At 41.0% G+C, this 17361-nt stretch overlaps 2 long non-coding RNA genes across 2 annotated transcripts in view; both read right to left on the bottom strand.

Moving 5' to 3' along the window:
• The window catches only part of LOC103459209 (uncharacterized), a 121467-nt gene that overhangs the window by 65288 nt on the left and 38818 nt on the right, over positions 1-17361 (bottom strand). The gene's annotated exons all lie outside the window — the stretch shown is intronic.
• LOC108165879 (uncharacterized) lies at positions 9543-15769 on the bottom strand. Its single transcript, XR_001776213.1, has 2 exons — positions 10520-15769; positions 9543-10323 (listed from the first exon to the last, which is right to left on the bottom strand). It is a non-coding gene; the product is annotated as an uncharacterized LOC108165879 (long non-coding RNA).

The raw sequence follows: 17361 nt of genomic DNA, 5'->3' as shown, positions 1-17361 counted from the left end.
CCCTGAAAAACCAATTACCAAGTGCTGTCAAAGGTCAAGGGCTATTGTGGGTGTCTGCTTGTGTGTGTTTTGTCATGTTATGGTTAACGTGGATGCAGTTAGCGGTGCGGCGTTTCTCTTTTGAGTGTTCTCTGAGGTGCTCGATGCAATCATGACAGAAGAACACAGTGGAAAACACTAAACCACCCACGATTCACAGGTCTGTGCAAGAGTGAGTCACCAAATGAGCAGCAGGAGGCTGTTTACGTAAGTAAATAAACCAGTTTGATATTAGATAATGCTTGACATAAGGCCAGCAGCTTTACCCTGAAAGTAACAGCTAAGCATTTAAGGGACACTGGAGGAGACGTGGCAGTATTCCTTTGGTAAAATTATTCTACGGACGATTCGACATTGTGTGGAATATAATTTTTCAACTCCAAATTGTACACCATAGTTAGGGTGAAATTGAAAACATCTAACATCAGCACAATGGGCCGCTCTCTAAATATCCCGCGCGTTGCATAATTGTTTACGTCTCTTGACAGATTTCACATTTTGTTACACGACTGCCACAAAACCGGGACTTTACGTAACAGACCAACACAAACAGCTCACTTGTGTTCGGTGGAAAGAAGATGCGACGCGATTTTCATTTTGGTTCGTAAATGAGAACCTTAACAATGTCCAGTCCGTTTGTATTCAGGCTGCCAGAAGCTTTGCAGGACGAACCATAAGCTTCAGTTATAGCTTCATGTTGATTCACGCAAGTTGTTTGTTTGCTCTCCTTTGCAAAAATCCAAATGAAACTGTTTTAATTATGTGGTGCAGGGGGGAAAAAATCAAGAAGGAGGATTGCAGTGTAATTTCAGCAGGATCCGTCCTCTGGGCTGATTGTCCTTCATGTCTACAGTCTTTGTGGAAATGCTGTTGCTTCTTCTGCATTCAGACAATCCACAGATGTCCTTGTTGTGTAATTGTACTAATTGCTTTACTTACTGTCTGCTACACAAGCAGCTGTGTTCTTTTAATAAAGACTTGCTGCCTGTAATTAGTTTTGGGTCACTGACCAAATGGATTTTCTTGGTTTCTTTAATCTCCATCTGCATGAACAGACACACACACACACACACACACACACACACACACACACCGAGACGTCTAAGGTGCACATCCAACAGTTTGCGTTGCAGCATGTTGCATCAGCACGCTGCAGCTGGTGCAGCATCCTCCCTTTTAAAAGACATCTTTGCCTTTTCTCCCCAACTGTTGCTCCGCTAACACCCTCACACGCTCAGCTCATCAAATGATGATAAAGTCAGCTGATCGGAGACCACCCTGAAATGGCAAGAGGAATCAAACACGGACGTTTTCCAGTAGCAACCAGATGAAGAAAGACAGGCCGCAATAACTGAAGCATGGACCAAAATAATAATAATAATAATAATAATAATAATGGTTCACTCACAATTTGAAGTCAAAATAGATCATCTTAGACAGTGTAGGTGTTTATTGCAGTACTGCTGCCCACCTTGTGTTTCTACTGTAAAACCCATGCAGAGACCAGAACATAAGCGCTCACGGATTTAGTTTTGTCCCGCATGAAAAGGCCTCAGAATCTGTCATTAAGGTGAACTGGGCATTGCGGGCAAGAGCTTCAGAGCAAAACACCAACCTCTAAGGGCTTCCGCCCCTTCCTTATTCTCTATTGCAAAAAAAATAATAAAAATCAGACGCTATTGTCATAGCATCAAGAGCGACAGGCGCGCTGAAACACAGGGACCTGAGTGCTCGTTTCTTTCACCGTCATCTGCAATTCAACAGCGTTTTAACGTCATCGCTTCCTACTCATGTCCCCGTTTTCCTCTGCCCCCTTTTCTCCCCAGCTCTTTCATGCCATCCAGCTTTTGAAGCCGTGTTCCGTTTCATCTCCCCCCCCCCTCCAGGCCCTGAAAGGTTGATCTGTGACGGAGCTTGTTGCATCTTTTATCGGCGTCTCGCAGCAGCCCGGGGACAAAGGGCACCTGAAATGTCACCGTGTCTTTGTATTCTGCTTATGTGAAGACCTAAGCGCATGAGAAGAGATTGACATTCAGTCATGTGAGCTGGAAACCCAGAATACAGGGAGATGGATGAAGACGAACAGGAAGGGGAAACGGGGGGGGTTGGTTCCTTTTGTAATTAATTATTCTAAATCTGGAGCCGGGAGCTATGAAGAGGACCACACAGCGAATAACCAGGATTTAAATCCTTTTTTTTTTCATTTGTTTGCCGATTCTATCATCTTCCACACTAGAAATACATAAATCATCAACTTTTTATTGTGCAAAATCTGAAATATTCGCTTGTGTGCATCCAGTGTAATCCTGGTCTGGCTTCGAGTCCAAAGGCCACTGAGCCGTCGCCTCTTAAATCCACTGTGTATGTGTGTTAGGGTTTGAGTAGGTGTGTGTGGATCTGTGTCCACAGTGTGCGTTGATACTGAATCTCTGCCTACTTATCTCTCTGCTGTTTGCCTAATCTCTGATACCCCCAACAATAATGTCACCATTCCTCTGCTCCAGTAAAAACCATCGGCACAGTCATGTTTTCAAAACATATCCGTCTCGTAGGCTTGTTGAATTTCATTTCAGGATTGATTATGGATCTCTATCTTCTATATTATCTTTTTTTTTGTGGTGTTTTTCCAACCTGTAGCTTTGAAAATCTCACTTCCCAGGACAAATTTACTGAATTATTCCTCCAACCGGTCACCTTCTCCTCACAAGTCAAATTCGTTTGCAAGTTAAAAACGATAAAGACCAACTTCTTCTTATTTCTAACTGTAATAAATTTGACATGCATGATAAATTGAGTCCTGATAAAGCTGACTCTCTGTGGCGTACCAAATGATAATGTTACATGGGTTTCCTGCCTGCTGCCATGGTAACTAAAGGGCATCCCAAGGTTGCTTTACTCTGAGGCAGCTCTAATGCATGTATGCAGTGGGCTGGACTCAGCCCACCTGGAGAAGAAAGGAGGCAAACAAGGCGAGGAGAAAGACCAAGGGGGAGATGGGGGGGCTGTTATTGGACGGATGGGACAGATGGATGAGGCACGCTCACCCTCACCACATCCCAGGAGGCTCACAGCCATTTAGGCTGCTTTTTTTTTTTTTTGTGGACTCAGTGAGCGTGTCATACAAAACAATCCCGTCTTTAGCTTGACTGCACTCACACCTTTTGGCTCATCCTCTGTCTGGTTTCCAAGAAGATTTGAATATTTTCCACTCAGCATGAAGGGATTAGTTTTCTTAATCCTGCTATCAATGGCAGGGGAACGGGAGTGTCCATAGAGCATACTAAGACAAACAAGAGCCAAAAGACAAAACAGGTATTTTATGAAAAATAGAATAAACAAGAAAACTAAATCTGTCCTGACCATTTCCACCAGGGTGAATATGCAACCATTAAGACGGTCTGTTTGTTCGGTACCATTCCGAGATTTGTAACGGTATATTCTCTTTGAAGATGATTAAATCACCATCTGTGCCTCTGTCTAAGTGTGTGTGTATTTATGGCTGTTTTGTGTGTACCTCGACAGTTATGTATGCCGTTTACCGAAGAAATGAATCAATCTGTGACCACTGCGCCGTGTGTAAATGTCGCAGAGGTCTTTGACGTAATCACAGGCGTAGATAACACTCTGCTGACATGAAAAGATGGTATGGACGCTTACCTAATCATGCCGTGTTCCTGTTCTGTTGCTCTATATTATTGTCCATCATTTTTGCTGCATGCTGTGCCGAGTTATTTAATGAGTTGCTATTTCGCGGTTTTTGTGACGTCAATCGTACAGACTGTGTTCTTCTTGCACAAAGTATCTTTCTTTGGAAATTGGCCAGATTGCAAAACTGAATAAAAGTTATCGTATTCCTCAAATAATTATATTCAAAGCATAACAAAACGGTATGTCTCTCTGAGGTAGGAGATCAAACAGCAGTGTTTACATCCATTGATTCTCAAGCAGCAGGAGGACTTGCCAAAGAAATCAGCGCAACTCCGCGGCGCGCCTGTAGTCTCCTTGGTAACCAACTACTGTATTCGCCAATCGACCACAGTGGGCCTCCACTCCTGAGGTCTTCGCTCAAAGCTGCTCCTGATTTGTTCATTATCAAAATTCCCTCGTTTCTACTCAAGTCGTCACAACAGGAGTGCAGAATCCCTCCAGTGCTGGTTTTCAGGACATTTTCTCCTTTGTAGATAGATTCACTGCTGTGTTATCTACAAGAACAGTCAACGTAAAACGAAATGCCTCAAAAATGTCCAACTTTCATATTTTACACCAGAATTCCCTCAGAGCATTGATACTTATTCACAATGACAAAAAACAAAACATATTGTCTGCAGTTTGTCCTTTTGCAGGTTGTCCCTTAAGTCAGCACCTTTTCTAACTTACACTTTGACATTTCCATCCCAGTGTTTAATTATAACTTCCTTTATCTTTTCTATTTGTCTGTCTCAGAACGCCTATCCTCATCCTCTAGCAGACAAGGGTGAGTAAGAGCAACGATCCTGCGAGATGTGCAGGGACTTCAACATGGCCGCTTTCCAAAAAGAAACAAAAACAGCAGCAAACAGAGGCACCGACAAGGACAAACAATACGGCAGGCTGTGGAGGACCTTTTACACCGGATTTTCTCAGGGTGACTAAATCAAACAAGCTGCAATGGGAACATCTTTCGTTGCAGTTTGCGCTGCTACAACAAGCATTTGCGCCAGGGTGCTGATAACCAGAGTGCGTGGGACCCCAACTTCACCTCCATCACTAATGGAAGCCTGTCTGGACCCAGACACACACACGTCCACTAAAAGAAGGTCAGATGGTGTCAGGGATGTCTCTGCTGTATGTCCTCCAGCACTTGACGCTGCTCTGCTGTGGATGCGTGAATTTGAGTGTGCCTTTGGTTTCATGTCCCAGACTCTGACCGAGTTTTGTTATCCGTGTGTGTGTGTGTGTTGGTTGAGGTTACCGACAGGGCATGGGCGGCCACTGCATTGTGGAGTCTGATTGGTTGATTTCGGGGGCTGTTTATGTTGGATCCCTGTACCCAGTCAAGGGGAACAGACCCCCTGCAGACGTTAGTCTCCCCATCAGACAGTCACCGTACGTGGCGCATGCACATGAACTAATAATGCCCTTTGCGTGGAAAGGCCTTGTTACTATGCAGTAACTCTCCTGCTCTCTCACGGTAGAAGGCACACATCCCAGACAAAATTCAAGCATTCTTAATTTGAAATATTCAGGTCATGACTTCACAGCCGACACCGACAACAACAAAAAAACACTTTTGAAAAAGGTTTTGGCAGGCAACAATAATGGCAAAAAAAAAAAACATGCATGAGTTGTTGGGTGGTAACAGGAAACAAGGAGAGAGAGAATGAGGCTGAAACATCCAAGGAAGAGCATATAAACATACTTAAACCTTGGGGTCAATGCATTTTTCATGCCATATTTTCTGAGCTAATCAATTGAACACCAGTTTTCAATTTGAATTTTCTGTTTCAAAATAAAAAAAATAACTGCTACAGTCAGAAACAAATAGTTTTTTTTTAACAATCAGGTAAACTAAATTTTTAATCCACCTGACAGAAGGAATATCAATGCATTCAGCAGACTGTAAAAAGTACTCCACAGATTAATGAGTTTGTTTTGGTCTGAAACCCTTTCATTGTTACACAGTATCCCGTTTGAATCTTCAGTGTTATTGTGAACAGTCGAGCACATAGAGAGTGTGCATTTAGATTCATGAATCTATATGAGCATTAAATATGATCTGTGCTACTGGGAAGAAGGAATGTCGCAAGTATCAGGCCCATGAAGTGAAATGTATTATCTTGCATGCATAATGTGTCTCTGCTGCGTAAGCTGTCAGATGCGCCTGGCTTTGTTCTCAGCATGTGGTGATAGTGCGGATTTACTCAGAGAAATTGTTTTACGTCTGACAAATAAAATATTAACGACTGTTTGCTTACTGGCATGTATGGAGACGTGTAAATTTAAGAAAGTTGCTTCTGATGTTTAGTTGTCTCTGGCAACTAAATGTAGCTTGTTGTGAGTGTCAGGAGTGGTGGTTGTGAGGTGGAGAGGAGAGACGCAGAGACCCAGGTTGTGATAAAGATGATGATGGATTAAATGAAGAAAGCTCAACAGTCCAGAACAGGCTAGCAACGGAAAAAACTAAGGACTGAAAAAGAGAGCTAAACCAACAGAGGACTTTACAGTTCTACTAGTTCTACTGTGATGGCAGGCAGACAAATGACACACGACATATGTTAGACTAGGACCAGGCAAGACAACAGGTGGGTTTAAATACACAGGGAGGGTAATCGGGTAACTAGACACACCTGGGGAGCAATCAACGGGGAAGAGCAGAGACAGAGACTCGGGAAGGAAACTGAACACAGAAAACCCTAAAAATAAATACACAGAAACACGGATCATGACAGTTAGCCTTTTGTTGTGATCAGAAAAGAATTTTAAAAATTACGATTAATAAATCGGAAATGCACACTACACTGTTAAAAGCAGGATCAAAACCAACATGTAGAGAATCAAATTGACTAAATGATATATTGTGGAATGTAATTAGCATTGCTCTGCAGGACTGAGACTGGTCAACGCAAACTGAATGACTGTTTATTTCCTAGGCAGAATGCAGTTCTAGAAAGGCACAGTAAATCAACGCTGTTGTTTACAAATCCTCCTTCTCGTCGCTGGATAGTCCAGGCTGAGATTCAACTGGAGAAATCAAGGTCAGTGGAAGAATCCCAGACGGAGCGCCTGAAGGGAGATGAGAATCGAGCTGCGACTGCAGCGGCCAGGCCGCAGTTGAACGATAGACTTTTAGATTCTCCAGAGCAACAGATATTGTCCCCGTCTAACCAGGACATCCTTGTTTTTATCTCACAGACGCTGACGCAAGAAACAGTGATTTTGTTATTTCATTGGTGACCTTTACCTCAGGGCAAAGTTGTTTAAATTGAATGAGATATAAATGTTTAAATGCCTCAGTTGCTTTCCCTGGTTTTGCTGCTACATGCAGGAATGAAGCTTCTGTCAAGGATTTAAAGGGCAAAGAACCAGGAGTTTTTAATCACATCACACTACTAGAGACAAAGAACAATCTCCCTGCTATAACTTCTTTTATACAATTTTTTTTTTTACAATTCTGGGTGTTGGTTTAATCATTTGCTGAAGTTAAAACTGTCCACCTATCCACTTTACTAGTGAATCATAGTGAATCAACCACTTTGTGGCAATACTTGAAGCCCACAAGAATTGTGTTTTTTTTATGAAATACATTAGTCTTCACAAGAGTGTATCGGAAAATCCTTCCTACATAAGACCCAGTAGACCCTCATGCATTATGGACCTTAACGTCCAGCTGTACATGTTAGTATCTACAGCTACTTATTGTGATTTTTTTAGACCCATGCAAAATCCTCCAACACCGATTTCGCAGGCGGCTCAACCGCTTAAGCGGCTTGTTTTGTTGCCAGTCTGGGCGGCTGCAGGATTTAGGAGATTATTTGAAAAATGAACACTGAAATTATATTTTAAACTACCGACGTCAAGTCTAAACAACAAACTAATCAATGATATGTGACGGGCAAGGTGCACTCTAGTTAAGGTCTTGCTTTGGAATTATTTGCACACCTCCTGGAATACTAGCAGTTGTCTGGCTTGACACGATGAATCATTTTTCCATTAGTATTGTAAAACTTCCTGAACATAGAAACAAAGGACCAAACCGTACCACAAGGAAAAAATCATTACTGGTGGATCTTAAGAGTTAAGCTCCACTTCTGATAGTAGATACACTAAAATATCTGCTACTGCACCTCTAAGCATTGATTTTTTTTTTTTTTTTATGTGATTGGAGCAGCTCCCATCTTAGTGACTGTAACCCCCTGAATTTTACTTGCACTGTTCATCCAAGGTCAAACCAGTGATCCAAGAAAGGGCTTGCAGGAGTCTGCTGTGGAGCTGGAAATGAACTTCAGGACCCCATCAGTGTGTGGCTTTGTGGTTCCACAGGAGAGAGGATTAGGATGAGAAAAAGAGGAGGGTGAGAAGAAGGACGGGATATGGAAAAAGCATCCAACGTTGACAGCGTCATAGGGAGCGAGGAATAGAGAAAGGAAATAATGAGCGAAGAAGCAGCAAAACTGGGAACTAAAATGGATGAGGGATCAAACTGTTGAAACAAAAAAAAAAAGAAAGGAAAATTGTCTAGTGTCTGAAAAGATTAGGAAGAGAAGGTCAAAGGAGGCAATATAAAAACTGGTGACTAAAGGCAAACTGGTGCAACGGACAAGCCAGACTGGCAGAAAATCTGAAAGCATACCAAATCCCAAGGATCAGCCACACACCCTCGTGTCAACCCTCGAGGCTGGTTCACAGTTGACTGGGTCCGACCATCGTGTTTTCATAACTTCTTGGGTCTGTTTTGATTTATGCATGCCCTCCCCTCATCATCACATTCCCTACTGTAAAAGCAGCCAATAATATCTGCGATGAGGAGTATTTGATTTTCAAAAATCACACGAAGGATCAAAGCAAATTAGTTTAGAAATTCAAGATCAAAGTTGAAAGGTCAGTATCAACTGACCTTTCCACGTTTTTCTGGGTAATTATCGATGCATTTTAAAGGCCCAACAGCCTAAAAGCAATCGTGACCTTGTGCCCGTTCACCGACTTCTCACCTGCTTACAACAGACCGAACATGAAACTGGACTCAGTTGGACTTCTGAACTCTTGTACTCTTCTCATGGCATATGTTTCATGTTTGAAACTGTGTATGTTTATGTGATGCACAGTTTGTTTCACACACCCTGTGAAACAACTGTAATAATCATTTGTGGCAGTTATGGTGAAATGAAGTTGGGTCCAACTATTTCACAATAGAAAAGTCAAAATATCTGAAGAAAAAAAATAAAAATAAATCAAACCTGGACATTACAGTTCTTGGTAAAGACCAAAATGGAGAGTGTGCCTTTGTCAGCGTTATCTTTGGAAATATGAGATCCCTGACACACAAACAGAAGATCCTTGAGCGCTGAGGAGCAGTGCAAGTGAATATTAGGAAAGCAGAAGGAGGAGCATGTTCCAGTAAATACTGCCCTAACCCACTTTCACAATATCTGAGCAGAGACTGAAGGCAGAGCGGTGACAGCCTATGATTACAATAGTCTTTTTATTCACATCGTCACCGTAGAGAGTTCATAATGCTATCTTGGACACAGCTGCCAGTAATGCAGGTGACGTTATTTAATCAGTTCCTGCTAGGCGACAAAGGCAGCAACCCGATCCGTCCAGGGGAATCTTCCAACGATACCAAACTTCAGCTCCATTTGGATATTCGTATATCGGCTATACCATTCAGCTCCAAGTAAATGTTGCACACAGCAATCAAACATGTAAACGGGATAATTATGACTAAAGTAAAACGTGGACTAGTGCAAACATAAGCTGACTGGCAGGAAAGCTTGAACAAAAAGAAGGGAAATAATCTTTATTTATTTTTTTTTCCCAGAACAATATGTGTTTGTGTTTGTACATTCATTAAGATAGAGAATCCTTATTACAATGTGAAAGTGTGGGATGACAGGCGCATTGGTTTTTCTGATGTTTTTACATTTGCATATGTTTTCTCATGATGAATGTGTATTTTGTAGGAAGGTCCAAAGAGGAAATGTCAGATAACATTTATATAGAAGGCTTCAAAAAATCTGTCAAAAATGGTCATCAACATTTTCTCTTTTTAATTGCAATTTTTATTTGTTTAACTTAGTTTTCCTGATAAATAAACGACTCTACTTTCTTTGCATTTTTCCTAGACTTTTACCAAAGATAACAGCATTATTTCTCTTTTCGGCATTCATTCCTTCATTTTACTCTTCCTCTTTGAGATGCAGTTTGAAAACCTGAGGTCCTTCAGAGCAGGCAAATGTGTTTATGTAAGATTTTACTCATCACATGCTCATCTGCCCGCAGTATAAAATATTTACTGACAGAATGAAAGAGTTTACTCAGTGAAGTTCAGAATGAGCCAGTCAATCTGCAGCAGGGATGCGTCGCTATTGGCTCGGTTCCATAAGAACCTCTTGTTGCTTGGACTTCAGATCACTCAGTATGTTTTCATGAAGCAGATTTTCATCCCCCACCCACCCAAACAGCTTCTAATCTAATTAGATAAATTGCATACACATGTCTGTGTGGGTCTGTTTGTTTGTCGTCGCGTGTTCAACACGTGGGTCTGTGCATGGGTCCTGCCCTCAGCCTCTTCAGCCCACGCAGCTTCTGTTTAGAATCAGACAAAATGCAGCATCACTTAAACGTTTACCCAAATAAATATGTTAAAGGGAACATATATTAATAAAATAAAAAGCTACAATAACCCGGTTGCATAAGTTTTAAAATCCATTTAAACATTTAAACTCCACTGTGTTAAACCTACTCCGATACAGGTGCTGTCACAAAGCATGAACCCACTCACTCAGAGGCAACAAGTCCTTCTGCAGATGCTCTCGGAAAGCGTACCACAGATGTGACAGGAAGCGAAGCTAAAGCCGCATTCTGTCCTTTTGGTTCTGCATACATCTGTGCAGAGGCAGGTGACACAAGTCAGCCAGGAGAAGGGCCTAAGATAGAAACGGAGAGAAAGGGGGTGTGGCATAAAAGCCTCAGAGGATCCAATGTACATTATTTAGATCTAGACCTGCCACCTGTGAAATAAATGGCAGCCATCAGTTTGCGACGGTGTTCCGTCATCACCTGAAGTGCTGGGTACACCTGCTTGCTAGGAGGGTTTATGGAAGCACTGGTGTAAAAGGTGAATACTTTAGCGTGAGGATCTCAGATGCAAAACAGCTTTACCATCACAAAGAGTACCTTGCAAAATTATTCACATCACATCACTAAAACATTTAGTTTATATTACAACCACAAATGTCAATTTGTATTCTACATGTGTATTTTTTGATCGACCCCACAAAGCGGTGTAGAATTGAGAAGTGGACAAAAACAGATTATTAAACATTTCCATTAATACGAATTGAAAAGTATTGTTTTAGCTCCAATCATCATCTGATTAACTCTGGCATTACCTTCCTGCGCAGTGATTTTCATCCACCTTTCATCCCGTCTGGGATTTCTCCCATTGAGCTCAATATCTTTTGGTTGAATTTTAACTGGGCCAGTCAGCAAATAGAAGGGGTCATTAATGACGAAATTGATTTCGTATTGAATTAACTTTGCTTACAGCGCACACAACTTTGGGTAAGCTTCATAGCACGGGAAATTTAAGCGATTGCTTGCCTCCAGCGAGCAATCGCTTCTCAATAGCAGAGAATCCGAAACAGAATGTAGAACCAGGGTCTTATTTTTACCAGCAAAAAAATAACTAAAACTATAATGATTTACAAAACTAATATACACAAGAACAAAAGAACACAAGCAAAAAATAAGCTCACCCAGTACAGGTTTTGTGCAAATGACTAAAGTGGTTTTAAACGTGAGCATTTCTCATTTGGATTCCTTATTCTTGGATCGTATTTAGTGAGTTTTTCCCCACTCAGTACATTCTGAAAATACATTACCCAGCTTTTAAAGGAGGAACATAAGCAAGTAAATTCAATTCAGACCTGTGACTCGATCAGTATTCAGCTGCGTAGGAAATAGGTAGCGGTGTCTGGGATGAACACAGTAATAAGATCGTGCCTAAGCGGGTTACACAAACATACAAAGACTCACATGCTCACACACACACACATATACAAAATTAACAGTGTAGACGACCCAATGAACACAACTGACGTGTTTCTCCAAACTAAATGTTCCTGAACAAAACTGGAACACTGATTGCATTAAGTCTGAAAAGGAGAAATTGTCTATTTCTGCATAAGTGAAGTAATAAACTAGAGATGGCTGACCTGCACCCTGCTGTGAAATTTATATGAGACTGACTAACTACAAATATCACTCCAATCTGCTTCACATCTTCACAGAGTATAGACAGATGTAAGAACATCTTTGTAGCTGTACAGTTGGCCTTGCTTCATTTTCTCCACACCTTTCATGGCCTTTAAGAAATTTTCCATATGTAATTAGGAACATAACTGCAGCCATAATGTGTATTCAGTCTATCTTGGGGGAAAAAAACAACAGTTGAAATAATTACTAAATCCATGCCTATGATGCCGGTACTTAAACTTCTGCAAACTCCCGTTTCGCAGAATTGGACTCAATTGCAAAAATTACAGAATTTCAGAAAATGGAAAAATAAATGAATCAAGCCGCAAGGGAAAGCGTCTAGACCACTGAATCTTTAACCAAAAATGTAAATCACTCAGTCAGTCTGGATCACTTAAACCCCACATGCAACGCTGCACAGACCCAGGCTGGTTGTTAATGAGAGGAAAGAATGCCAAAGGCTAGTTGGGTGAAATGCTATTAAGAAATACCAGAAAGGAAAAGGATTGACTTTACTTTTTACACTCTCAAAGTGGCATTTTATTTGGACAGTAAAAGTGTGTAGATTTACTCTTGACATTTGTAGCCCCCGTTCTTTCCTGTCGGCTCTGAATGGACCAGATTTCCTGTTTAGAGTCATGCTTCCATGCAGTGTGCTTTTAACTTTGCTGCTGGATCACATATGGTAGCCATCAGTCCAACTATATTTGGAGAAAGGTTTCGTTTGCAACACTTGCAGCACAATATGTACACATATGGTATCTGTGTCTTTCACTTCACAAGTCACTTCTTGCCTGCAGTGGTTGAAAAGATGAGAAACCATCTCTCGTTCCCCCCTTCTCTATTTTACACCACTTCTGTTTTACACCAGAAGTAGATTTTGCACTCATGTACCTACACTTTTTCACTTTTAATCATGAATAAGGCAATAAATGCGCTCAAATCTCAGGTATTTGTTTTGACGCTCTTTTTTTATCCATATTTTCATTGTTCTTGCTTCTTATCCTGGTTGGGGTCAGTCAGCTCTTTACGCAGTATGACAGATTAAAACCCCCAACCAAAGCAAATATTGAATAGATTTAGTGAGATTATGGAAAGCTACTTAACATAATTTACTGTCAAAGTGGGTCAAAAACATCCAGGGTTGCTAACCCTGCTGCAGGGTTAGTATGAAACAGCTCTGAAACAATAAGGAGTTCACGATGGTTGTAAATAATGTGACAGCTTAAAGGACAAATCGCTACAAACAAGCTCTTGCTTTCATAGCACATCCGTGTAAATAGATTTGTTGTAAGTCTTGAAAACAAATGAATCATCAAAATTGTAAAAAGAATCAGTCTTAAAGAATTGCCACGTGTTGGGAAGGAAAGTTGTTTTCGGAGCTGATGTTTTGAAATCTACCCCAGGGGAACCTAATCTGATGAAATGCTAGGCGTAGTCGGTTTTTCTAGGAAATTGTGAGGACGTTTAAAATGGTGTTTTGTTACAAGCTGCAGAATGGAGGTGTTAGCTCTTGGGCTTTTAGCTCATATACAGTCCACTAATTTCTATAAGGCTAAGATGGAAGGTGGAGCAGACACTGTAATCCTGGACTGGACTCCAGGGATTATGTTGGGATTGTCTGGGCAGCACAGCAGGAGCAGATTGGAGCTCTTTTCTCACACACATGACACCATACAGGGTAGAAGGTGTTGTATTTCATTGCCATCCGATTGGTTTGTTTGGGGTAGACTCCTCACGAAATTTTGTTTTTTTACGTCTGTGCTTCACAATCCAGTGTTTTGCATCAAAATGTAGCGACCCGTTTTGAGATATATGGAACTATAAGAGCGACACGATCAATGAATATCCCAAAAATATTTTTCTGGACAGAAAAAGAAGCAAAATATTACAGTTAATTGGGCACCCTGTCACAAATAACTCATCCAGTGTCCTTTCATGATACAAGTTTTCATTGCTAATGGCAGGGAGCCAGAGATTGTCTTCAGCAGCTGTTGTGACTTCAGGGTAACAGCCTCTTGGTGCCTCAGGCAACAGTAACTGGCTTTTTACGGTTACTCAGCTCATATGAGTGAATGACAGCTGCAGAATTGTGTCCTTGTGGAAGGACAGCGTACTAAACAAGCTGCAAACTTCCTGTTGTTGGTATAATGCCAAGAAAGAAATTTCGAAACAGCCAAACAGTTGCCGTTTCCAACAATGAAAGTCGACCTTATTTCTTGCATCTAACCAGGAAGCAAAACATTTTTACATTGATGTTCTGCACTTCTGTGGCTTCATGTGCCCACTCTGCCACAGAGAGCATCTTAGTAAGACTTACTAAGACATCTAATTTAAGTCATAAATAGGTTAAATTATTTTAAAAGAGTTCAAATGAATTTTCTAGATTACCCATGATGACTTGTAAAATGATATTCCCCTTACCATTTCATGTAGTTTACTAGTCCACCAGCATAAAACAATCTTAAGATACTTTAAGAGTTTGAGGGTTAAAACCAGAAAATGTCCATTTGTCTATAAATGATGTAAAAAGTAGCAGAGAAAAAAAAGAAAGAAGTATGTAAAAACACACTGGTTGTTTATTAGTTTTTCTGCTGGTCATCCATGCATGATCAGGTTAATTTCTCAGAAGTGTTCCGCTGCATTTATTGTATTTGTAAAAACTACAGTGAAAGTTTGTTAAACTCTGTTCCGTCTTGAGGTTAAATTCAACTACTTTCAAATGTTGTTGGTATTTTTTATTATTTTTCTGTTTCTCTATATCTATTTTTCACTTTAATACTGTTTAATAACAGATTTTCTTGTGATAATGTTTGCATATTTGTCGTATTTTTAGTTTTTTTTCTAGCAAAAATAACCGCCTGCTCTTTTACAATATGAACAACAAATTATTTTACCAGTATAGCTACAGCATAAACTGCCATTACAAACATTCCTATGCAAACTGATTTAGGTCTCAATCCCTTAATGTGCAATTTGAGTTGTCTAAACTGTGTCAACTTCATCACATGTTGCTGCAACTTGTGGCTGTGGTATCCAATAAGCCAAAAAGCCCCCACCACCGTGCAGTATCAGCAAATCAACGTAGCTCTGTGTTGTTGTTTTTCCTTTTTTTTTTTCTGCGACGCAGCTTTGCCATCAGTGTTTATGTGTTTTGAAGTATGATTACATCTGCTCATAATTAGAAGAGAACTCGCACACGTTGCACAAATAAGCCAACCTGTGCAACTCGATGCCATCCTCCTCACCACATCACACAGCCCACGTCGCTTTATCTGCAACTCCAGTCTCTCGTCACGTCTTGTTTTCTGGAGAAGTCGCGTTCGGGTTTCGTGGGTAGTGTGACCTCCAGGGGAGCGAGGGGCTGTTTGCGCCGGAAGCTCTCTAAAAGATCTGCAGGCCACCGTCGTAATTACAAGGTCCCACCTACTCGCCTTCCAAACTCGTACAAGATAAGATGCACGGCATTACCGTTTGTCAGACACCCACAGAGAACGGGTAGAGGTGAGCCGGTGAGAAAGGAAATTACAGCCCTGGTAATTCGCTGACTTCACATCTAGCGACTGCATGCGTCACAGCTACTGTAAAACAAACACTTATTATGCCTAAGAGCCACGACTCCGGTCCTCCAGTAAGCCCACATGAAGCCCTGGAAACACTGGTTTAGCAGTGGCACGTCTTAGCCTGCCAGACATAAAGCCAACAACCTCCATCACGAAGCCCACCCCCGTCCTGTTGTCACTCACAACACAAAAAGGATACAGAGAAATAGTTCATGGAGTTTATTATTATTATTATTATTATTATTATTATTTCTTGCTCTCTTCATTTTGGTTAAATGTAAAAAAGTTTGTTAAATAAAGTTTCATTTTAAAGCAAGAATGCCTGACTTGGAGTTTTCTTTTCTCCCTTGCTTCGTCTTCTTCTGTCAAATAAAAAGTCCAAGACAGAACTTCCCAAAGAGAGTATTCGAGAAACAAGAAAACATTTCAAAAGCCTATAAAAGTTACAACCTTTCAAGTGTGATTAGTGTCTCCACCCTGAATTCTACTGGAAACATGATCCAAAAATCTCTGTACGCTCTCAAGTGTTTCTTTTCTTTTTTTTTTTTTTCACAGGAAACGTTCTCACCATTCTTCTGTCCTCTCTCCCCCCCTGTGTTGTGTTTTTCCTCCTCCCCATGCGCTTCCTAAACGTGTGGCTCACGCGATTGGTCGGAGGGGGCGGAAAGTTGGCCAATCGGAGGGCAGTTACCAGGCAGTCTGAGCCCCGTTTGGAGGCTGACTGGAGGCTCTCACAGCTGTTTCATTGAAAAGCAGCAGGCCATAATAACAAGGGCCTCTCACCAGGCACACATGGGGACTAACTCACACAAAAGACGCACAGAGAAGACTTGGTGCCAACAAAGTGAAGTTTATCTGCACAACTTCATCTGCATTTCTGCGTATTTAAATGCTGGTCTTTCATGGCTGATGGTGGTGTACACACTACTATACTTGTTTCTGTTGTCAATTCTTCTGTTAATGCACTGATTAAATATTCATTCTCATTCAAACGCTGTTTTTTTTTTTTTTGTGAGTTTCTACCAATAAGAACTGGTTCCAAAGTGGACAACTTGGGTTCTTCTCATTTCCTGATGTGTGGAAACGACAACGGAGGAAATAAGAGGCCAAGAAATATTTATTAAAGTAACAAAGTTCACCAAGTGTGGAAAATATGAAATAAAAAATATGTCATGGCATGAGACTCAAGTTAGAGAAACCATGCAGTATGTATATATAGCCATAACACCTACAACCTGTATATCTCAAAGTAGTGACACAATAAAGCTGCTCACTTCTCTCCCAAACTGTGCAGACCCTTTGTCTGCACTGATGAAGATTCCCTTGTGATGTTTGAACTGACTCTAACTTAACCCGGCTCAATCGTTCTGAACAACTGAGAGCGACTCGAGCACTTATGGGGCACATATATAAGGAAAAAGAGCTGCAGCTGTATAGCAATAGTTCTGGCTGTGACGTAAACTAACAGTGCATTATGTTGTTTTTAAAAGGCCAAAGCTGCTTTCTTTTTACACCTATCTCTGTAAAACCTGAAGCTAATGGACTTCCTGCTATGGGAAACATCAATTATGGGGTGTTTGGCTGCTACATGTGAGTGTGTGAATAATCGATGTCTCCTGAGGGGCATGCTAGTTCATTTTAACGTCCAGTCCTCCTACGTAAACAGGAAGATAAGTAAAGCTTTTTGTTTTAGACTTTTTAATGGGAAAAAAAACAGTTTTCTACTCTCTGAACTGAGCCTCTCTCCTTTACTTGACCTTGTTTTGATCAGCTTGTCCAAACCAAAGACACAGTGATTGAAGAG

The sequence above is a fragment of the Poecilia reticulata genome, linkage group LG23 (assembly GCF_000633615.1).
Source record: "Poecilia reticulata strain Guanapo linkage group LG23, Guppy_female_1.0+MT, whole genome shotgun sequence".
Taxonomy (NCBI): domain Eukaryota; kingdom Metazoa; phylum Chordata; class Actinopteri; order Cyprinodontiformes; family Poeciliidae; genus Poecilia; species Poecilia reticulata.
Note: the sequence above shows the minus strand (reverse complement) of the source record. Positions and strands in the feature narration are given on the sequence as shown.